The sequence below is a fragment of the Uloborus diversus genome, chromosome 5 (assembly GCF_026930045.1).
Source record: "Uloborus diversus isolate 005 chromosome 5, Udiv.v.3.1, whole genome shotgun sequence".
Lineage (NCBI taxonomy): Eukaryota > Metazoa > Arthropoda > Arachnida > Araneae > Uloboridae > Uloborus > Uloborus diversus.
The window spans coordinates 67,876,564-67,902,229 of NC_072735.1; the positions used below are offsets into that span (position 1 = coordinate 67,876,564).

At 32.1% G+C, this 25,666-nt stretch overlaps 1 long non-coding RNA gene across 1 annotated transcript in view; it reads left to right on the forward strand.

Moving 5' to 3' along the window:
• LOC129223350 (uncharacterized) overlaps window positions 1–25,666 on the forward strand; it is a 96,919-nt gene that overhangs the window by 972 nt on the left and 70,281 nt on the right. The gene's annotated exons all lie outside the window — the stretch shown is intronic.

The following is a 25,666-nucleotide window of genomic DNA, read 5'->3' on the forward strand; positions in this document are numbered from 1 at the left end:
TCAACCTGGTAATGTTCACCATGACAACTTACATTAAAATTGAATATTAGCGTATATTTGCAAGGCAGGAGCATTGGGATATTGACAGTTTTAATCGCGTGGCCGAGAACTTTCTCAATTTGATTGGCATCCCCTATTGTCCGTAATGTATCCCCAGTGAGAGGCATTGCAGGTCATTCAATTGCTGGTAACAATGCTGTCGGACAACTTTAACTTTGTTTTCCTCCTTTGATAGAAAAGACTTTAAATGTTGGTTAAGACAGAGCAATACCGCTGTTTTAAAAGAGAGAGCATAATAGGAGGAAATCTGAAAGTGGTTAAATTAAGTAGCAGAGAAAAGTGCTATATTTAAAACAGATAATAACAAGGGGTAATTATTACGTTGCTCTATTATTGTATAAAAATTCTAGGCTATTTGAAGAAACATTCTTCAGACTATACATGAAATACGCCGCCAACTCAGTCAATTCCAGCCAAGGACTGCAGTTTCGTGCTTATTAGCACTCATCAGCCCGGCATAGGAGTAACTGAGCTAGAGGTGGGAAACCTCTTAAGAAAGCCTAGAGTGCCAAACTGGTAGCTACTGCAGTCCTCGGTTGGAATTGACTGAGCTGTCGGTGTATTTCATGTATTTCTGCCTTAGTCCTGGCTATAGGGCGGTAACTTACTGAATATTCTTCAGACTACCTGTGCTTTCTACGAAGATAATAAAAGTTAATTAATTTCAACATCGAATTGTGTACTGTAACCATGCATATACAAAATTTCGAGTAACTAAGTAAAAAACTATTCGGAACAGTTCAAGTAAAAATAAGTATGGAAAAGTATAAAATATTTTCACGTAAGTTGTATGAAACTAATGAATTTTAAATACATTATTTGAATGGATATAGAAAATTTCTGATAAGTATATTTAAAAAGAAAAAAAAAACTTTTTTTATTAATACAGTGACCGTCGCATATATGAATCACGTTTGTTCTAAACAGTTTTAATTCCATATAGTGGCTGATTCAATAAAGTGGCTGATTCAATAAAACTGGATTTTGTTCTGTTTTCGATTATTCGATTCATTAAAGCGATTGATTCAATTAACCATTGATTCAATTAACCGGCGTCCTATGTATTTGCATACATTTTGATGTCTTTTTTTTTTTTTGAATAACATGGGAAAATTTACGATAATTCTATATAGATAATTTATAATTTATAAACAACTTTTGAAGTAAACAAAACGGAATTTTCGATAATGGTGTTACTGAATTTTATTATCTCTGGAGCTTTTTTAAAGAATTTGTGGTTATTTTATGTTGATTTTGTAACAGGTACTCAAAATTTTTTCGATTGAGTTCGTCCAGAACTAAAAAACCTATTTTTCGCATTAGTCATATATCTTCCTCAATTGGTTTCAGCTCGAGCTGAACTCAAATGTACATTTTTAGCAATTAGATCTAGTTCCTAGAAATAAATTATGGAATCCAATAATTAATAAAGGAACATTATCAATTACATCATCTCTAACTTAGAAATTATTTATCCGTGAATTTAGTTACAAGTGAATATTTTGAAGGAAACATTTAAAATTCATCAAGTTTTTTTTTTATTACTTTTTTTTACAATGTTGTAGAGTACAAACATAAGAGTAATAGATTATAGAATTAAAGTAGAATTTTTTTCCCCCAATATTAAATTTAGATTATAAGTATGCAATAAATAAATAAGAGAAATGGACAAAATGTTTAATATTAACTATTAACTCATTTTATAAAACGGTGAAAAGCACCTGGTCCAGTTGTAGGTCAAGTAGGTTCCAGTCGTCGCAGCGGAATTTTTTTCCCACCTTCGCGGAATTTGGGAAACACGGAAATAGCACCAATTCGAGTCTCTTTCCCTCTTTCGCTGAAATTAAATGAAATTTCTTAAACTTGGTTTCATTTCTGTGTCCTTTTCTTAAGAAGTTTTCTATATTTTAATTACTAACGTGTTTTTTGAGCAGAAAATATTTTAAGTGCTTCTCTCTATATTAAACTAACATTTATCTGCTCTATAATAGTAACTTGCGAAAAAAAAAAAAAAAAAAAATCAAGTCATGTCCCATACTTTTGAATTTTGTTTATCAATTTTAATTAGTACCACCCTAATCAATCATAATTTTTCTTTGATTCCCCAATGATTTGCGTATAATAAAGTATCAATGGTTTGAACATTAGCCATTTGGCTTAATTCATTTTTGCGTATATATTTGGTAGAATCTATGTCAACTCAACGAGGGGCGTTACTTGATGGTCTCGGATTTTTTTAAATTTAACATAGGTTAAAATTCATAAAACATTAAGATATACTTGTTTTTTTGTCTTGCCCAAAAAAATTCCTGAGCCGAGATACGGGGTGCCAAAGATGGCAGTCCTGTCATGATTTCTCACTTGGGATTTTCGTCAAAATCTTTAAAGTACATTATCTCAGGAACGGTAGAACATATTTAGTTGCGGTTTGTTTTATTTGAAAGGATGTTTTTCCTTGTTTGAAAACATATGCAACATTTTGAAATATGTGCTTTAGGTTTTTTTCTCACAGTCCTTTTTAAAAAAAGTTTTAAATTTTTTTTTTTGATTTTTCTTTAAAATGTCAATTTAATTTTTTTAAATTTTTTTACAGTTTATTAGTACCACTGAGCATTACGTTCCCTGAAAAGGAGAACTTCTACTTTTTTGTTTAACAGATTTTTAGCAGGGCCGAATTTAGCTCCATGCCGCTCCTAGGCAGATTTGAAATCTGCCGCCCCCTTCCCCTTGAAAAAAGCAAAAACACAAAAACAAGCAAAAAAGTGTTCCCAAAATGTAAACTGTCAAGCTTAGGACTAAATGATGACGTTTCACATTTAAGGGCACCCCGATGGGAGGCCACCTGATCTCCCAAAAAATTCCTTATTCGGCAAATTGTTTCGGACGATTTGGAAAATTTAGAGAAAATGTTGCAACATATTTCTTTTTTCTTCTTTTAAAGTTATAAAATTGCTTTCTAATGATACCTAGCGTTTTTTTTTTTTTTTTTTTTACATAAGATTCTTCTCATTTCCGCTTTTGAAAGCTCCCCGTTTGAAAAAAATATATCACGTTAAAATTTTTTTCGAAGACTCTTTTGTTCTTCGATTTTTAATTTAGAATGCTTCCTTTATTTAAAATCATTCAGCCCTTTTCATCTTGTCGTCACTCATTTTTATTTGCCTCGACTACTTAATATTAACAGAAAACAATTTTCAAATATTAATAATGTAAAAAACAAATAAACGTCAATTACTCAAGAAACCTGTTCTGAAATAACTTTAGTATAGCACTAAAAACCTTAATCAAACTCCAATCTTGTTGCGACTTCTGGTCAAACGCAACGACTCTTTCTGAAATTGACACCCGCTTTTCGTCTTCACTTACAGTTTTACGCTGATCACTTACGCTTACAGTATTACCCATGAATGAAATATACATTTGATTTTCGTAAGATGTGTGAAAGTAATCATTATTAAATTACTCGAAAAAGTTGCTTCTGAAAAATGAAAGAATGCCAATAATTTACTTTCAAGAAGGAAAAAAAATTTTAAAATGTGTAGTTAAAGCAAAATTTGCCGCCCCTGAAAATTTTAACGCCCTAGGCAGCTGCTTACTCTGCCTATTGGTAAATAGAGTCATTTGAAAAAATGAAGGTTTTTGAGGAACTCTTTACTTAATGGCAGACCTGAAAATTCAAAACATTTCTTCGCAACAAGTGGAAAGAAAACACTTTTAATTAAATTTTATAGCGAAATTTTCATTTTGAGTCTCCACTTTATCCAGGAGTTTTATTTTTTATGATAACAAGAACGCAGTCTCCAGCCGATTCGGTGCATTTCCCCACGCAATCTTTCAGCGTACGTCGAAAGAAGCGTTAAACGCAATATGCCATCTTGTTCTCAATAAATTCAATATCCTAAATAAAATAGTGACTCAAAATGAAAATTTTTCTATATGACTGAATTAAAAGTGTTTTCAGACCACTTGCTGTGAAATTTTTTTTTGAATTTTTAGGTGTGCGTACGTAAAAGTTCATTAAAAACCTTCATTTTTTCAAATGCCTCTAAAATCTCTTCAACGAAAAAGTGGAAGCTCTCCTTTTCAGGGAACGTAGTGCTTGCTCAGTAGTACTAGTAAACTGCAAAAAAATGAAAATTTTTGAAATTGACATTTTTGAGATAAATAAAAAAAAAAAAAATATTTTAAACTTTTTTATTAAAAAAAGACTGTGGGGAAAAAAATCAAAGCACGTGTTTCCAAATAATGCATATGTTTTTAAACAAGAAACAATATCCTTTTAAATAAAAAAAAAACTGCAACAAAATATGTTCTACCGTTCCTGAGATAACGTTACGCCCCTTGTTAAATTGACATGGATTCTACCATTTTCCGGAGCTTTAAACTTCGGCTTCTAATTTTTATATATTCGAATGTAAGAAACAATTTAGTATCATAATATGAATATGAATGTGGAAATAGTAGTTATAGTGTTAGTATTACTACTATTAAGCTTACACAATTTTTGGTTAATTATTCCATTGAAAATTAATAAATAAAAACTGAGAGTCCCTTTGCAAATAAAAAAGAAAGATGATTTCAAAAACCAAAAAGGTTACTTTGTCCAACATAGCAATTCAACTATTTTCCCCTCTTAAAACAATCATCACACTACATACTACACTGTCGTTTGAGTGTAAAGCGCAGTATCTGCAATTTTTTCATTTTTAATTGTTTTTATTTATTTATTTATTTAGTTTTTGAGTTTTTGTCATCTATTGTACAAGCTTGCATTTATTTGGTTTCCGCTAAAAATTAAGTGCGAAAATAAAAATAATAGAGAAAAAACGTTAACTTCCTGCATTTCCCTATTGATAGTATGGAAGCCAAAACGCGTTCATTCCAATATAGTAAAATTAAGAGTAAATACAGTAAATATAATAAATACAGTAAATATTGTAAAAATATAGTAGTATAGTATAGTCAAATATTGTAAATAGTTACTAAAAACCTCATTTCTGTAGAAACTGCTCTTTACTGTACCACGGCAGTACAGGCAAGGGCGCCCATATAGGGGCCAAGGGGGAGCTCGAGTCCCCCCCCCCTTGGAAATTAAAACTTACTTTCTGTTAGTACTTTTTTCTTTGCGAAAATATAAAAATATTTCTTCCCCAGCCATTAATGAATAAATAATTAAAAATGTCAAATTTTAATGACTCTAACCTGTCCTAAAATCTACCTCCATGGAGAAAATATCCTGCTAAACCATGGTTAGAATTTCTGAGCCTCCCCCTTACAATTTTGCATATGGGCTCCCATGAGTACAGGCCTTGATTAAAGATTTGCCGTTGTTTTTGCACATTTATTTTTTGATGGTTGGAATTATTTTATAATGCTAAAAAAACGCCAGTCATCACATTAGCTCGTGTATCTTTAAATAGCAAATTTTCTCTGAAATTTGACATTTGAAGTTTTATATGTAGTCGTTAAAGTGTGACTATGAATGACATGACTATGAGTGACATGAAGTAACTCTACAAGCTCGTTAAAGTATATAAAATTATTCAATTCTACAATTTGACTGGGTATTCTAATAACGATTACTTGATCGTTAAACTATGAAATACGTCATTCGGAAGTTCTTTGAACGGGCTGTAGCTGCTTTTAGTCAATTTTGAACCTCTTGTAGCTGCTTTGCAATGACTTGTGTGTATATGCTTCATTTCGTTGCTTTTATAGACGTATATTTGAACGGAGTATTTCTTACAACTTTCAGCAATAATAAATTATTTTATATATCTACTTTTCCTCGTTATCAATTAATCATCTGCAATAAGAATAAAATGCATCTTTCGAGAGATTTTAGTAATTTATCATCAGTTAATTTGAAAAATAACCTTGAACTTGTTTGTATTTCACTTGAATGATTTATCATTAGTTATTTCGTAGAATAACTATAGTTGGGGCAAAAATAACCTGAAATCATCGTAAAGGCAAAGCAGATCCTAATCACAGCATTATGACACTGCCTGATTATAGGTTTGCCCCAACTATAGGTAAAGCATAAATTTTTCATCTATTATACTTTAACTTACTTGTTTAGTTATTTGAGGAAATACCTAGCTATTCTATGAAATTCCTGAATGGGGTGACTTTCTTCAGCCAAAAGTACTACTTTTAGGCACTGAAATTAATCGAATAAGCAAAAAAAAAAAAAAAAATAATAATAATAATAACATGGAGCGAGAAAAAACTTTCATTTTCCCAACGTTTAATTTTGAATTAATTTCTTAAAAAGTCTGATTTTGAAAATAAGGCGTGGTATTGATGACGTCACAAGTGATGTACTTCGGCGCATCTCCACTGGCAAACTGAATGCTTACGCTTGCTGTCTACCGCGTTTCCAGCGTATGATAATTCAGTAGCAATTTAAATATTGCGCTCTACGCTTGCTATCAACCATATCGTTGAGAAGACATGTGAGAAAAGAAGCGAAACTAATATTTCGCTCTGCACTAATGGCATCAGTGAATGACATTCCATCTCTTGTGATGTCATGTGGAGAAACGTAAAAAAATAAAATTGCACCGTTTAAAATAATTGTTAAAAAATATTAAACTTTGTCAAATTATTTAAAAAATGGTCAGATCCTATGTTTTTAAGTATGATCTTTCAGAAAAAAATACTTTTAAAATTTCGGAAACAACCCCATTGCAACACTTTAACGGTAACATATATCGCTCATTTAGAAGGACAGTGCCACAATACGAAAAAATTAAATTTTACTGGAGAAGCGTTTGAAGTTTAACTCTTCAGGCAATTTGCATTAAGAAAGACAAGTTTGCTGTGCTCTCCAGTGGTTAATATTATAATAAAAATCTGTCATTATTTTTCAAAGAAGATATCGTCCTTTGAAGACCTTTAGGTAAGAAAAAAGGAAAATTTTAAAAATTTCGTATTGTGGCACTCTTTTACCAAACGAGCAATATATGTTTAGAAATATTTCCTAGACCCCCAAAATCCAGGAAGCATTTCCTATGTTTTGATCTGGCACTGTCAGTTAGAGGTCGATCACTTACGTGATGAGCTTTTTACTTCTAATTTTATTTTTAACTTATATCCGTTTCTCGTCGAACTCACCTGCGCGTTCTCAGCTCTTTCGACGCTTTCTTCTCAGAAATAAGAGGAAAAAAAAAATGCTCGGAAACAAAAAAAACTTGTTCTACCGGTCTGTTTTGGAAAGAACTATCGGCATAACAAGAAGCACGCGACATCGTTTTTCGTTTAGGTTGGAATTTGAATCTCATAATAAAACTTAGTTTTTCTCGTTTAACTTTTACTTTCGTAGTCGATAGTCTTCAGTGAAATAAAACGTGCCGCATTTTTAATTGTTAATAACACTATTTTTGGAAGAAGAAGAAGAGGATTACTGCGATTAAAATCCTCTCAAAAATAAACGAGAACAAAGAATATTCAATTCGAAAGAACTTGCCAAAAAATAATTAATTAACAAATTAATAAAATAAATTGAAATACATAAATTTTATTTATAAAATAGAATAAATTAATAAATTAATAAAATAAAATAAAATAAGAAATAAAAAATAGTATAAATTCATTAATAAAACTAAGCACTATTTTTACATGCGGAAAAAGCAGACGATAATATTTATTACCAGACAGACAATTTCTTTCCTTCAATAGTTTAGCTTTCATGAATATCACTCTTCAGGCCATGACAATGGATCATATGACTCGGTCTACCGATTATAGCGAATAAAATAGCTAAAACCTGAGAACAGTAAAATAAAAACAGCTAGCAATCTTGATTATTAAAATGAAAATAGAAGAAGAAAATTTGTGAAAAATGTATTGGAAAGGAAGTAAAAATGATGCGTAAACTAAACGATTGACGTGAATAATTTAATGATGATAATTAAAATTAAGCGTTAAATTGGCGTGTACTGACACCCTCTTCTTCTTGCAGGTGCTATCATAATCAATTTTGATGCCATTATAAAATAGGTTACGGCTATATTGAGTTAAAAGCAACAAAATCCTCTCTTAAAACTGACAAAAAATTAGTCGCAAAACATAACAAAGATAAATAAATAAATAAAGTATAAACAATACTAAGAGTTAATATATAACAAAAATAGTAAACGAATGGGAATGTGCTTGAACAAGGTCGATAGTTTTGAGGAGTAAATTTCGTCGATGTTAGCTATGCACCCTAATGTTACAATCTTTAGTTGACAATATGATCATTAATGTTTCAAATTTTTATGTTACACCCTTGTGCGAATTAATGGAATCAAGTCAATTTTTTTTTTTACAAAAATCACCTTTATTTACATCATTTAATTATAAAATTAAAATCATCACCACTTAATATGCCCCCAACCCCTTTTTTTGTCCAGTACTATTTTTACTCTACTGGTCAACTAGAGTTTTGCACTTTTCTTTTAATTCTTGATCTCTAAACTATGTTTTTAGCAAAGCACAAATCATTTTTTCTTTTGTTGTGCAATCAGATTTTCACTCAGTCTCACAATGGCCTGCCTCTTCCGTGGAGAAATATCTATGGCTAACGAAAAGATAAAAAGTGACCGGATTGAGAAAAACAGAAAAAATATGTAGAAATGTATAAGCAAAACACAATATTTATGACGAAAAAATAAACGCTATGTTATAGCTCGTCTAATCAACTGGTAAGCTAAACAAGCTGTTATAAACGAAGATTGAACAACGTAAAAATTCGAAAATTAAAAATTCCCAACTTTATTCCATTAATTCCCACAAGGGTGTATAAATAAAATAACTGCATCGCCAAAAATTTAAATGTTAGAATGCATTCAAAACCCAATACATTCAAGTAAAAATTATATAACACATAACACTGATAACACTTTAACTAATAACATTGATGATCCGATCTAGATAAAATGGGTAGGATATCCGATGTGCATTGTGCATACATATTTTTGTAAGTAAACGTTGTGTTGTGATTGCATCAGTAGATGACGTCAGGTCATAACTTCATCAGCCCTGCTTTTCTGTTTTGTTTTCTACAATATTGTTCAGATATGATTTTCATTAATAACTTCATGATTTCTTCTTCTTTCTTTTCTTTTCTTTTTTTTTTTTTTGAATTAAACGCTGCATACCAGGTCGTCAATAATAATTATTGATGTATTGTTCTGCCCTGAGCAGGAAAAGAGCATTAAATGCAAATATTTTATTTTTCTTTTCTTTCTTTCTTTTTTTTTTTTTTTTTTGGCATTTTTGTCATCTATTGTATGTTAGCTTTACAAGATTTTTACTTGGTTTCTGATGGAAAAAAAAAGCGAGAGAAAAACGTCTAATTTCAACATTTTCCTGCTGTTAGAATTCAATCGAAACCATGTTTCTTCAATCTCAAAAACTCGTTTCTGCAGAAACGGCCGTTTACTTGTCCACGGCAATGTTGGTCAGTAAAAATTATTAGTGATCTAACACATAAATACGACTTCTATTTGCGAGTGAATAAAAAATTCTTGCACTTAAACAAACTGATCAATATTTATCACGTAATGATATTCTTAGCGGTACAGAGGGAAGTATGCCCGGCACTAAAACAGGATAATAAATTTAAACTTAAAACACTGCTACCTTACTATTTTCATTGTTGTATAAAGCAGCACATGTAAACAATTATTCGGTTCTCAATGAACTCATAAATCAGGCCTTTGGAGAAAAAGATTTGAAGTCGTTTCTTTCAAAAGATGACACCCGTAGATTTTTACTTTCAAAAAGAAGCTTTAAAAATCGCTCAGGCGAAAGTTTAGAAATTACTATATTTTGTTTTTAGAATTTTGCCTTTTACATGAACTGTTCACCCTTCTCTTCGTCTTAAAAAGAATTAACATCCAGCAGTTAAAAAAGTGCCCTCAATTTTGAAATTTTGTTCTTTGTGCTTTAAAAATAGACAATCTGAGTTTACAAGAACGGTTCTTATCTCTGACAACAGCAGGAGTTTTAAAGAAATGGGGGAAAAAAAAGTTCTTAAAGTCCCTAACTTTTAATCAGATTAAAACAACAGTAGAATGCACACAGAAGATAAGTTGGGAGAGAAAAGACGCTGCTCTCTCTCTTTCTTAAAAAAAAAAAAAAAAATCTCCAAAATTCATAAATTCCATTAGTATCTGTAATAGGGTAGGAGTATGTGATCTTATTTTTATTATTTTTTAAAAATTCTGTATTATTTTTGTTTTCAACTTTTTATGTTTTGTCCTCGAGCAAGCTTCGTTTGACAAATGAAGGTTTTGGGCCCGGCAGTGATAAATGAGTTACTAATTTTCGCATCAAAGAAAAGGGAAAGTTGTTTTTCCGTCAACAACGGCTCCCGCCTCTCGAAATCATGCGCCAAAAACGACTCCAAATGGCCGGTTGTGAGTGACTCTTAGGTAATTTGATTGATTGATTCTTCGGAACTGGGTTTTATTTCGTAGCTTTGCATTTCAACGTTTAGTTTCTTTCTCTTTTTCAAAATCGAAGGCATTCTACGCGACGGAAACTGTAACATTTCTCCGTAAGTCATCCGCGTAGTTCTTGAAGTTTCATGCTTGAGATCACTGAGGTTTTTTTAAAAATCAGAAATACGTTTTTTGATCAAAAGTCAACTTCTGAAGGGGATTTTTTTGATCAAAAATACCTGCTGGAGGATTTTTTGATCAAAAATCACCTTCTGGAGAGGTTTTTTTGATCAAAAATCACATTCTGAAGGGAATTTTTTGATCAAAAATATCTTCTGAAGTTTTTTTTTTGGATCAAAACAGCTCTTCCACATGCATAATCTACTGTATTAGAATTAGCATTTATGTAAAAACCTATGACTCTGCCCCCCCCCCCTTTCGCTGCGCCACTGCTTGAGATTATTAAGTTCTTAGTTGAAATATTCATACGAAATTACAACATAACAATTCGTATTTACATTCATGTTTCCAAAAACATTATTTCAATTCATAATTTAACAAGTTCGGTTAAACCTAAATGGGTCTAAATGATATTCTATCAAAGAAAATTCGTCTGTAGCAGTATATCTTCTGGGTAAAAATAAATAAATAAATAAATGTATACTTTAAAAATAAACAAATAATTAACAAAATGTCCTCTTGATAAATAATTTTCATAAAAAACAATTGTTTTCTAAAATGTTACACATTTATTGTTCGTTTTCTTGTTGCGAATGATTATAATGCATGAAGAGAAAAAAGAGTACACGATGAAACGAAAGAAGAAACAAAAAATCTCTAAAATGAATAAAGAGAGAAACTTTTTCCACCTCACCCCATTTCTTAGCGGATACGCCTTCGGTTTAAAGGGCAGTAAAAAGAAAAACTACAATTCATGTGTTATTTCGTCTCTCTTATCCATTACTGATTCGTCTTTTTATTGCAAGTTCATAACGGTCAGGGATGCAGAGTAGTGGAGTCGAAGTTGGATTACTTCTGGGATAAACTCTCGGCGTTGGAGATGGACTGATTTTCGGGTAAAGAAGTCGGAGTCAGAGCCTTTAAAATTCCAGAAGTAGGATTCGATTGTTTTCTCTCTGATTTCTCAGTCCTGGTAAGAGCACTACGAATCTACATCATATATTGGACATAATTACTTTATTTCGCTCTCTGCAAGGCTATTTCAGGTGTTGAAACTATAATGAATCACACAAGCATTTTACTCCAGTAAAAAGCGTCAAGACGTATTTTCACGCCTGGGGGAAAAAAAAAAACCTCTCGCAATATTTCTGCATTGGTGGGATGTTTTCGCTTTTTCGTGGTCAATCTTCAAAAATAAGAAAGGGGTTTTGGGTAATTGGACTGTTCTGTTAGTTGAAGTTCGGATAATTGGACAGTTATGTTAATTGAAGTTCAAATAACAGGACATTTTCGTCAAATGGAGTTCGGATGATTGAACATTTCTGTTAAATGGAGTTCGGATAATTGGACATTTTTGTTAAATGGAGTTTGGATGATTCGACTTTTTTTTGTTTGCTGGAGTTCGGATAATCGGCACTCTTTTGTACTCATTTTGAGCATCATTATGGCATGTTCGAGCGCGCGAGTCTCCTTCTCTACCCATTCCCTCTGCTCCCATAAGTCGACGTTCATGCGTATACTGCTTAGGATAACTTTTATTTTTATCATCATAACAGCTTTAAACTGAACTAATCTCAGAAAACGAGCCTTTCAGGAATTAATATAAACTTTAAGAGCTACCCTAAGACCATGGCTGTAGTCACATAAAAAGCAAAAAGCAGTTTCTCTCCTTGGCAAACGCTCATGTGCCTGTCATGGCATTTTAGCAACAATAGCGCTTTGTTAAAGTATCGTGGACTCATAAAAATATTCACAAAAGAGCCGACTCCACAAAGTCCTGGAACCACCATTCTCTGCTCATTTTAACCCGGAGGTTAATACGCATCAGCCTGCTCCGTTTTGACAAGTGACGTCCGGGCGTTATCTCAAGTCCACCCTCCTCCCATTCCTCAAGTCTTCTTTGCTAGATTTTGTTTTTCTTCCTGATTGGTTACAGGTTCGTTCTCCGCCTGCCTCGAATCTCCTAAGATGGATAATTTATTCAGAAAGAAAAGAAAAAGCTGGCAGCTGAAATCTGAATCTCGAGCTTTAACGCCCATTGCAGAGCATCCGCAAATCTTTTGTATGTGCTTTTCCAGATGCCACTTCAACATTTGATTTTCAACTTCAAAAAGCTTAAAGAGTAGTTTAAAACCTGGGCCTTATTATCAAGTGAACATGCGAGATCCTAGTGCCAGATGCTTTTCCTCAGGAAGGCAAAAAAAAAAAAAAAAAGGCTATAATTTTTAATGTTATTTGTTCATTTCTACCTATTTCTACAGCAGTTTTTTTGTATTTTCATTCGAATCGTGTTAATGACGGCGGGCCCTAGTTTGAGAAATTTTGGGAAAATGCTAAACCATAAACATGTAACAGAAATAAAAATTATCATTAGAAATTTGAGCTTTTATTTTCTGTGATTACTATTGTAGCCATGAGGTGAAACAAACTATTTTCACACACACACACACAAAAAAGAGCAGGAGTAGGAGGGGGGGGGATCAAGGACTAAAAAAAGGGTTTTCTTTTGGAATGTGATCGTGATATAGCGATGCGAAGTGAAGTGCTGAAATATTTACTCTGTTTCAGCACCACCTATCTGGCAATATTTTAACTAATATGTAGAAACACATTATAATCTATTTCACTAAGGAAAACTTATCTCTGTGAAGATCAAAGCATGTGATAATACGAGCAATTTTCAAAAATTGATTCTCGTGCTGAAATATTTTGTTGTAAGTCTAAAATTATTTTTGTTTAATTATAAAATGATAAAGCCCTTGTTATTAACATTTTAAATATTAATTGAGGTCTAATATTCGTTGTAATATTTATTTATTTAATGTTACGCTTATTTTTACTTTAAATATTTTGTAGATTAGTCAAGTGTATGCGGGGCAAAGTGGATGGGAGCAAAGTGAAATAGTTCTTTCATTTCGCGTACTTATCCAATCACTTATGTTCTTGTTCATTTGTTTTTTATTCACACATTTATTTTTTCTCATATATTTATAAACTTATTTATTTATTTAACTGTTAATTGTGTCATTATCTATGCATTTATTTTTTCATTTTCTTATTTACTCATTCATTTGATCAAAAATATTTTTGTATAAACAAGTAGAAAACCTTTCACTTTTCACTTTACCCCATTGAAAAAAAGGGAATATTTTCCTTTTTGAAAGTACAAATTTACTGCTAAAATTTAAAAACAATTTTTTTTCAATGCAAATTTTATTGTAAAATAGTTTGTTCTCTCCTTATGTATTGTAATTTTCAAAAGAAACCAGTTTGCTCATTCTGAAAACAATAAGTCCCCCACATTCCCCGGCATAAAAATAAAATAATTAAAAAAAAAAAAAGAGTTGACACATAAAGTGAAACAGAGTAATGTCTCAAAAAAAGAAAAAGAACGGGAGGGTGGATGCTTATCGGAATCAGGGAATTTCTTCAGTGCAAATATGCATAAAATAACAATTAAAAAATGCCTTAATTTTGTAGTTAAAATAGTTTTTGGAATTGTACAACTTCCGAGGAACAGTGAATGCACATTACTACTTTGTGGTGGTTCTTAATTTTCACTCATTGAACATTTACTACGAAACATTCGTGATAAAACTGACATAAGCAGGTTTGGTGTAATTGCAATTTGTAATCGTCAACAGCAACCGATCACATTTCTGAGAAAAATGATATGGCGACAGAATCAATCTTAATCCAGAGACAACGGTCTGGATTTTAAAGCCTTCAAGCTCATTAATCAAAGTGACTGAATTTCGACTAATATGCATTACCATGGAGCTAAAAATATGGTACAAATATAAAACGACGGTTTCTTTTCTTTTTTTCACTTTCCCCCATCGAACGTTTGCTACTAAAGATTGTGGTGGAACTTTAACACACAATCTGGTTTGGTGTAGTCGCAACTCGTAATCATCATCAACAGTAACCGATCACACTTCCGTGTAAAATCATATGATTTCAGGATCAACCATAATCATAACAGACAGTTGACTGGGTTTTAAAATCTTGAATTTCATTTATCAAAATGACTGATTTTTAGCGCATAATATAAACTTTCAACATAAATTAATTTTTTATTTATTCGGCAGATGTAATAGAAATAATGAGAGCAGTGACTTTCTGTTTAAAATTGTTTGATTTCTCTAACTGAATAATTTTTAAAGATTGATTTCAATCCGGTGTATTTGGTGTGTTTTCGGAGTCTGAAGTCCCATTAAACTGTTGAAAACTAAAACAGACCTAGCGGATAACAAACAATACTCTTTTTTTTTTTTTTTGCTTACAAGAAAACATAATAAGAATCTAATCGCATTTGTTCACTAACAGCACAAAAAGATTCTATGTTGGCAAGAAAAAAGAAAAAAAAAAGGGGGGAGGGGGTCATGTTTTTACAAGGAAAAAAAAACATGAGGCAGTGAGACGCAAAGGGATGTAAGTGAACTTTTTAAAAGTTTCGAGAAAGACGCGTTTAAAGTTCAGATTCTGGTAGACTTTCATTGAATTGTTTTTCTAAATAATGCTGTGTAGCAGCACAAGGGCCGCTGAGAGCCAATTCGGGCCCCTTGTCAGTTTGGTCACCGCCCCCTACCCCTAATAAAACTTGTCAAATTTATACTACTCTGATTCTGAGCCGGACCCCCTAGAAGGACGGACCCCTAGTTTCCGACTAGGCTGATATGGCCTCTCTCCTGCCCTGAGCTGCACCCATAAGAGCTATAAGTATTATCTCTTGCCTTAAAGCAGAGGAGAGGTTCTCCAACCACTTGTATACTGATTATCTCCAAATTTTTAATTTGGTATTGATCTTCAAGATCGGAAGAAGGATGAAGATAATTTGCTGTAATTTGGATATGGCAGGAAATATGTATCTATTGGTGAGTTATCAACTCTTCTTAATTCGTAACATTCTTTAAGAAAGGTTAAACAAAAATATGGTGAAGAGAGGACAAAGAAGATTTTTTTACTGGTAGAATATTAATTTTACGAGCAGTGACAGTATCTTTTTTTGCCGATCACTGTCCATAATCTAGAGGTGAATTTTCCATTTAAAAAGACTCATCCAGATTTAGTGCAATAAAATGTTTTGACTAAGATATCCTGGTTACATTTATAGGAAATTTTTTAACTTCTTTTGCAGATGTCAGAAAATTAATCGCTAATACAATAATAATGAACGGTTTACTTGAAACGGTTAAAAGAAAAAGGAAATCCTTTTCACTGTTTTCTGCTTTTGAATCTTCTGCATCATAAACTAAAAAATTTCAGTAGAAGGCAGTTTGCTCTTCCCTTCTTTCGTCTCATCTATGTACTATGATAACTCATAAAATTATTCTATAACTGAGAGAGCTCTGTCTGAAAATTCTTCAATCATTTACTCTAGGTTCAAATTAGCAGTTTTGACAAGTGAGCGTTCTCGAGTAAAAGTTGGTGGGGTGCAATGAAACAAATTTTGCCAGTTTTTTTTTCTTCTATCCAAAATTTCGCAAATACAAATGATGAATACTTTTAATCTATTATTTTCCCAATCGAAACAATTTTGAATGGGTTTTAAACAATGTGGTCATTATTTGGAAAATTACAAAAAATGAAAGTCTAATAATAATAATTCATTGTATCCCGTAAGAAAGGCCCGGTCCAAAAAATTTTAGGACAGTAGGCCAGATGCATCTGCAGGATATCCCTCCTTGAGCTCTTGAACAGCACAATCGATGAAGTGCTGTAGAGTTGCAAAGGGGGGCACAATCAGGTTTTTATAGTTGTTTTTGTTATTAAACATGTTACACAGACTACATGCAAAACCACATTACTGCACACTTTTTATAATCGCTCTTGATTTTAAGCGTCGTTATAACACAACACTTGGTGCATTTTTTTACTTGGTCTGTAATTTTTGAGGGTCCATAGACCGAGCCTTATGGACCTATAGGTAAACCAGGCCCTGCCCACAAACTTAGGTAGGATGGGGTGGGATGAAACGTTTCAAATTAAAATGGATAAGTCTAATAGTGTTTAATTGGTTTCTTCAACCATGGAAGAAAACCGGATTTAACTGCTCTACACTGTAATTTAAAAAAAAAGCAAAGAAAGAAACTGTAGTACTACTAGAAAATCTCTAGAAAACTGGGCGTCCAAAAAAATTTCTTTTACATTGTAGTCAACTGAGGAGGGCAGTATTGCGCTGGGACGAACTCAGTATTTATTTTGAACGAGAAAAATATGGTGGCATAGAGTTGATGAATTTATGTACGCCACATTATTGTGTCAGGTAGAAAAATTATCTTTTCTCTATCCTTGTTACCTGATTTTTTGGATTACACTGTAAAAAATAAAAACTGTCCATTAACTAGAAAATTTCCAGGAAATTAGGTTATTAAGATTTCTGGTAACTATCTTTATCTTAAGTAACGTTGTAACGATTAAGATATTTAAGAAGGAGCTGTATCATTACTAGAAAAGTTTATAGGATCCCACTTTCCTAGAGATTTTTTTAAAACGGGTAGTTTTTTTCTTTAACATTGTGCATTTTGAGCCGTGTAGTTACACTGGTTAAAATTCCCATCTCGTTATCTTAATAAACACAGGTTTGCTAAAAATCATCAGAAAGTGGCACGAATTTGGCACTCTTGACGGTGTGTTGAAACTCTGCTTAAAAATGCTAAAATAAGCATGCGTCTTGGAGCAAATAATTAATAAATGACTATGTATTTTTTCGATAGAATGCATACTTTCACAATATATTCTCAAGTTATAAAAACGAATAAAAATATCGTTCACTAAATTTGAGACAGATGCAAGTACGTTATCTGGAATTTTGTTTTTCTTTTATTTCCTGGTTTCATACTTAGACTGCTTTTCATTTATTAAATAATCGATTTGTTCTTCTCAAAGGCCACCCCTCAAAATAGGAGGGGCCGAGACCTCTGAACGTTCTTTCCGAGTGGGGAACAGACCGCAAACTTCAACTTCCCCTCTCTTTTCACTGAAAAAAACAGCTCGCTGCTGAGGGGATGCCCACCCCCACTGTGACCCATCATCGAATCTACAGGAAAAAGGGATTGCCCCCATTCGACCAATCACCATTCTAGAGCCTTTTTAAAGTTTAACTTGTTATGGTAGATCAGGAAAAGTAGTTGGATAAAGTGTGGGGGAAATCTATTAAATGAGTTCCGTTTCTTTATAGATCTACAAGTTTCTAAAGGTCGAGACATTTAATAATTTAATTACAGCACGAATATTTTAATAAAAAAACAACATTTTGAAACCGAAACATTCAATAGTCTTATGCCCCATGTTAATGCTATTGCAAATAAATTTGGATCCAAAGCAGGACTTAATTTGCATTGATCGCACATCTTCAGCACTGTAAAAAAAATCCGGAAACGTTTCTGAGTATATCGTGCAGCTGTGGTTCATGAAAGTTTCAAAAACGTTTCTGAGTATTTCGGAATCCCCTTTCTGTAATGTCCAGAAACGTGTCTGAGTATTTCGGAATCCTCTTTCTGTAATGTCCAGAAATGTGTCTGAGTATTTCGGAATCCTCTTTCTGTAATTTTCAGAAACGTTTCTGAGTATTTCGGAATCCTCTTTCTGTAATGTCCAGAAATGTTTCTGAGTATTCTGTGCAGCTGTGGTTCATGAAAGTTTCGAAAACGTTTCCGAGTATTTTGGAATTCTCCAAACAATTTTCAAAAACGTTTCCGAGAATTTCAGAATCCTTTTTCCGTGATTTTTTCTAAAATATAATTCTTTATTATAGTATTACATACCATATCAGTTTCAATTCTTTCATATCTAAGAGCAATAATACAAGCATATTTAGAATCATTCGTGGATTTTTTTTTTTTTTTTGAATTTCTAATGACAAATAGCATGGTTAACAGCATAACATATGCACAGTTAAAAATTATGAAATAATCTAGTAGTTTCATTCCTAATCACAAAATCGTCGGGGAATTGGAGGGGGGGGGGTACCTTCTGAAAAGTGGGGATTATTTGTTAAACAATCTTAAACTTCAGTTTTTCTCTCAATATTTTCAAGACAAAACTATCAACATATTGTATTTTTAATGCAGAACTTAAAAACATATCTTGTATCAAACTTGATAGCTTTTATCTTCGGATAAAATTTGACAGGACTTACCTACCCTTCGCGTTCCGGAATTCGTTCACCTCAAGTCAATTTCTCTGACGAACAAAGTGTACCGAAAAGTACCAACAGAGAAATTGATGAATTTAAATATGACACCAAGTCCCCCTGCTGGAACCATTCGGGTTGATTCTTCTGTTCTTGCCCTTTTCCAGCTCATCACAAATATAAATACTTATTCAAAATAGGTTACTGATATTATTTTTACAGTGTGCGCAAAATGCAATATATATTTTATTTATTAAAACATTGAACTCTATTACATGATTATTCCATTTCATATATACGAGATTCCCCCCCCCCCCACCATAAGATTGATGGTGCACCCATAAAATGCTATAAAGCGCCCCCCCCCTTAAAAAAGCAACCCCTGAAAATGTCAATGGCACAGTCTGCGTGGTGAACGCCCCTCGTCTTCTCCCCATATGTACATTGTATATTAATAACATAGTTTTTTAAAAATGATCACTTAAAACAATGACATGAAATAATATTACTTTTTATTTTGGCATGTAAATGCAGCTGTTCCATTTTTGCCACTGACTCATTCCTCCTGACTGTCCTACATTAAACTAGTATGCATGCAGTAGGTAGTCCTGAGGAAGACAAATTATAGGGACTTGTTTCTTAATTTAGCCGAGGTAAAAAACCCCTACTTTTAATTTTAGGTTTAAGCTCTTGTTTATTGCATATAGTTTAGCATATGGTGCGTTTGGCCCAATGTAATGCATATATTAGAGCTTAAACACTCTCCATTTAGTAAGTAGTTTAATATCTTTTGGTCTTTTGACCATATTTATCCGATCTTCCACGGCTGATGAGCTCCGCGAATTCAGCCTTTCAACTTTATACTAATAATTGCTACTTTTAATTTTCTTTTTCTCATTGCTATTCATTGCTTGTGTATTTCATATATATACAAAAAAATATTATTGAGAAATAATTCTTGTTTGTTATATTTGCAGCTTCTTTCCCTTAAGGGCAGGTACATTGCAACTAAAATAAATCGTACTAATGAAGCTCTGCTGAGATAAATAATATTTCATGTATAATATAAATTATAAATCAAAGTATCATATACATTATAAATCAAAGTATCATATAAATTATAAGTCAAATACTTTAATATGGTGTAAAAATACAAAATTATTTATTTTATTAAGTCTTTTTTTTTTTTTTTTGCTTTTGGTGAAATTGAGGCTCATAAAACGAAAAAAATGAAGACACTTTTAAATACATATATGAATCTATTTGTTAAAGAAATTAATACACATTTAACTAATTTAAAGCGTTTCGCTAATGCAAATATTTAAAGAGATATCGTCATTTAGATAATACTGAAGCACTATGTTCCTAATTACAAGAGATAGTTTTTTTTTTTTTTTTTACTTCATACAATCTAGCTACACTGTTTACAAGAGAATGAAAACATGCAACCTTAAAGACGAACTATCAAACCTGACAATTTGCACATTATAACATTTAATTCATAATGCTTGATACATAAATGTTCAGCCAAATATTAACTGAGATTGACACATAAAAACAAAGTACGCAAAACACTTATTTAAAGTTTTTTATAATCTTCAATTCATAAATTTTACAGAATAAAACTAGATACACTTGCACTTTAAATATGTGTTCTACGTAATGTAAAATATTTTCAAATTGCAATAGTTCACAACGAAAAAATGATACTGAGGAATAGTTTTTTTTAACGAGATTTATATGAACTAAATCACTTTAAAGTAATGGAGTTGCAAAGCGACTTACCTATTCGTCGGTGGTGGTCTTTTGCAGGCTTTGGTCACCAAAAAGGTGATTTTTATGACAGAATAAAATTCTGCCTACAAAAATTACCCATTTGGTAGAAAGAAAAGTATCCAAGAAAAAAGTAAATTACCTACACAAGTTATGCAACGCAACGAATTTCATGGCGTCCTCTCGGCAGTTATTTGGTTTTTAATTTCAGTTTGTATTCCTTAGGCGAGCATACGTCGAAAGGTCTGAAACGTCAAATTGAAAGTTAGTGCATAGATACCATATTTGGGACTTAAATTTCTAACAAAATACGTAATTAGCCTGAATTCCGTGTAAAGGGCAATAATTCTTATAGAATTGAAAAGAAGTATATTATCTGAGCTCTCATACATTCAACGCCCTGACCTTATGGACATGTTCTGTAGGTATGATGCATAACAATATATTTATGGTTGTTCGAGGTGCGAAACGATAGAATGTATTCGACTGGGTCCTGGTTCAGAACTGTGTACAAAAGGTATGAAAAGAAAGTAACTTTAAAAGACATGTAACTTAGGTTTCGTGAAAATTAGAGGGAGAACAAGCCTTACCCAGCAGGAATGGGTTCATTCCTCTTTACAAAACCCCTTGATTTTGAGCCATCTAGGCGATCCTAAGTAGGTCGATGTACATTTCCATGAGGCCTGTTATAACCAAATCCTCCCCAGGAAAAATTCTGGCTTGTTGTGACATCCTTCACCCCTAATAAGAAAAAATTGTGGCTAACGATAATGTTCCACAGCAAACTAACAATTAACCCCTGAAAAAACAAGCGTTAATTATATAATGTGCTCAGTTTAAGTTATTTGTCCTGCATACAAAAATATACAAATCTATACCAATTGATTACCCAATCGACGGTTGACTTCTTTCGCTATCTGATCACACTATCGAGTATGATTTTTTTTATTAGGAAGAACTCAATGTTTTACAAATTTTTAAACTTCAGGAGTTATCTTCCTTCATACAAACTCTCATTCCTTTGGTAAACTACTAGCCGTTAGCCGTTTATTTCTAAGGATTATTTGATTTTGTTGTCTACATCTTCAGGAAGATTATCTACCGTATTGGATTAATCCTCATTCAGTTAGTCAAATAAGAATAATCAAAAAACCATTATTGCATGATTTTTTGATTAGGAATATCAAAAACTATAAGTTTTATAACTTTGTGCGCCTTTATGAATCGCTTTCTACTGCACAAAATATCAAACCTTGAGGCATGTGGGCTAAAGTGAAATAGTGAAATATTTAATCTACTTTTAGCGCCACCTACCTAGCATTATTTCAAATATGTAATAACACATGTAGTATTTTCCATTCAAGAAAAAATTACCTCTGAAAATTAAAGAAATATGATAAAACAAGCAGTTTTCAAAAATTGATACTGATACTGTAAGATTTTGTTCCAAATCAAAAATTATTTTATTCGTTATTAAATGAAAAAGTTCTTGTTATTAACATTTTCAACATTAATTCGGGCCTACTAATATTCAGTGTAGTATTTATTTGTTTAATATTAAGCTTATTTGTGTTTTGAATTCTTGGAACACTTAGTCAAGTGCATGTGAGGCAAAGTGGATGGGGCAAAGTAGAATAGTTTAATTACATTTATTTATTCAATCTTTCAACAAAACTCTTACGTATTCATTTATTAGTTGTTTCATTTATATTCCTTTATTTAATAACTAGCGGTACCCGCACGGCTTTGCCCAGTAGAAAATTAAAAGGTCATTTGATTCGCCTGCATATTTACAAATAATGGATGATGAATTTCTCGCCAATTTGCTATGTTCATTTGCTCGCCCATGTTACGATTCCACGTTATGATAATTTCTTAAAATTGAAATAGAAAAAGAACAATATCAAACTTTTGAAAAATCGCTTCAACGTGATCACCCTTATGCTACGAACTAATTCTGTACCAAATTTCATGAAAATTGGTCGAACGGTCTAGGCGCTATGCGCGTAACAGACATCCAGACATCCCGACATCCCAGAGACACAGATTTTTAGCTTTATTTCTAGTAAAGATTATTAGTTACTTCATTTATGTTCCTTTATTTAATAATAAACTCATATATTTATTCATTTCATTCACTTATTTTCTTATTCATTCACTATTCTATTAACTGATTTATTTTTTCTCGTTTATTACGTCATTTATGTATTTATTCGTTGATTGTTTCATTTCCTTTCCTTTTTATTCATTCATTCTTTTATTCACTCATTTTTTTAAATCAAAAGTATCTGTAATAATCGAATAGAAAATATTTCATTAGAAAAATATTTTATTTTTCTCTTTGCTCCATGAAAAAAAGAAGTGAAAATGTTCCACCTTTTTTTTTTTTTTTTTTTTTTGGAGGTGCAAATTTACTGACTCGTTCATTTTGGAAAAAAAAAAAAAAAAAAAAAAAAAAAAAAAAAAAAAAAACGAAGCTATCTTAACTCATTTTGCCCCACATTCCTGTACTATTAATTTTTAATCTCCATCATTAGAAGATAGATTACCTACCGTGTTAGATTCATTCCTCATTCAGTTTATTCCAATAAGAATGATTCAGAAACAATTTTTTCTGCATGATCTTATGATTAGGAAGAACAGAAAGTTTTGTAACTTTTTGCACCTTCATTAATTGCTTTCTTCCGAACAAAATCTCAGCCCTATGGTTAATTATCTGCCGTCTAAATGGGCTATTCATTTTTACAGTCTCCATCATCAGACTACCTACCTATATTAGATTCATTCCTCATTCAGTTTATTCCAATAAGAATGATTCAAAAACCGATTTTCTGCATGACCTTATGATTAGGAAGAACAGAAAGTTTTGTAACATTTTGCACCTTCATGAATTGCTTTCTTCCGCACAAAATCTCAATCCTTTGGTAAACTACCAGAGACGTTTACACCTATAGGACTACTGGTTTTTTGCAGTCTCCATCATCGGAGGAAAATATCGACCGGAAGAGCGGCATGGGGGTAGAATAATGATGACGTGGCCAACAAACAAGTGATTTATGACCAACCCTTCTCGGACACGCAGGAAGAAGGAGAGAGAAAAAAAAAAGACTGGAAGAGTTTTCCGCAGTTTTCTCGAAAGGATCCGGGAAAATTGGAGCGACAGTTGAGCATAATATCTTTGTTGTCTCGGACGTGCGTCTTCCCGACTTTCAGTCGCCAGATCTTTATTAAAAGTGCAAATACTAAGCGATGAAAGTTAATTTCGGATATTAGGCAGGCACTCCTGTAAGTGAAAAGAGTTTTAATGGATTACGAGAGCGAAAAAAGTAAAAAGTATTTTTTATAGCCACAGCAGAACGACTGTTTTAAAGCAGGGGTGCCCCCTCCCTCCCAAGTCCAATGGCGCAAATTACACCCTCCCTCCCCCTAAATTTTTCTCAATCCTTTTTCCCTTTTTTTTTTGTTTTTTAGCTCTCTTTTTTATTTTATTTATTTTTTAAAATTATTTTTATCTATTTATTTTTAATTTTTAATTATTATTATTATTATTTTATTAGAAAAGTTCTGTGCTTCGCCAATGACATACACACACACAAACTAAATAAATAAATGAAATAAAATATAAATATAATATAATAAAATAATAATGAAATAAATAATTTAAATTAAAAATAAATCAATAAATAAATTTAAATAAATGAAATTAAATAAATAAAAAAAATAAAAAATCCCCCCCCCCCAAAAAAAAAGAAACATTGATGATGGCACAACTTCCGCCATAATCTCCACTCCTCCCCCGTGGGCACCCCTCTTTTAGAGGAAAACCTGTATCAAGTTAAAAATTTAGATTGAATAGTTGTTTCAAATTAAAAACAAATTAAAATCAGTTAGACAGAAACATTATTTTTCTATGTGAATTGTTTGACTTCAAAAGACAATGAGCATTGAGCAAGGCGCATTACTGCGCTCTGCTGACAAGGTTATCGGTTTTCTAGTTTTTATTTTGCAAAACAGCAAAACAAAATGGGAACATTGCACAATTTGCAGTTGTTGAAATCTGCTGTCTGTAGTACATTGTGATGTTCCATGCACAATAATGTGTGATAGAAATTTTTTCACGCTACAAATTAAAAAAAAAAGAAGGAAGTTTTCAAACATTTAGAAATGTTATTTTCGTGGTTCAAAACTTCACTATTAAAATAGCTGACTTTGCGTCAATTTTCTCACATGGTCCAAACTGAGCTTCAGTTTCGGGATTACTTTGAATAAAGTTAAAAATTCATTTAAAAGGGTTTTCATTGTTATTATTTCTTAATTTGAGTCAATTTTGATGACATTAATTATTGAAGCTCTATTTTTATTTTCCATTGAAATTATTATCCTCAATGGTAATCATTTTACGTAACCGTCTATTTTTATTAAAGTTTATTTTTATATCTAAATTCAGTTTAATTTATGTTACTCAGAAGGTTAAAATACGTTTAGTTTGTACGGTTTTCAACAGTGTCCCCTCTTGAATTTCATAATGGTGTCGTTTCCGAAATTTTAAAAGTATTTTTTTCTGAAAGAGCATGCTTAAAAACAAAAGATCTGACCATTTTTAAAATAATTTGCTTAAGTTTAATATTGAAAAAAAAAATGATCAAATCGGTATGCTTTATTCGCTTCTTGATTATCATAACCTGGAAAAGCGATAGAAAGATGCGCCAAAGAGCATCATTTGTGACGTCATCAAGACCACGCCTTGTTTGCAAAAATGGACATTTAAAAAAATTAATTAAAAAATAACTGTTGGGAAAATAAAAGTATTTTCTGGGTCCATGTTATTATTATTATTATTATTATTATTATTATTATTATTATTTTGCTTATTCTATCAATTTTAGTGACAAAAAAGTACTACTTTTGACTGGAGGAAACAACCCCATTTCTGTTACTTTAACACAACTAGCGCCCAAAAAGCATGTCACGGGGTGCTTCTGGCTTCTAGTGTTTAAAAAAGTCTAGAAGTCCAGGGCCTGATTACTGAATAGGAAAACTCAGCCCTGGCCCAGGGCCCCCAATCTTTAATAGCCCCAAATGG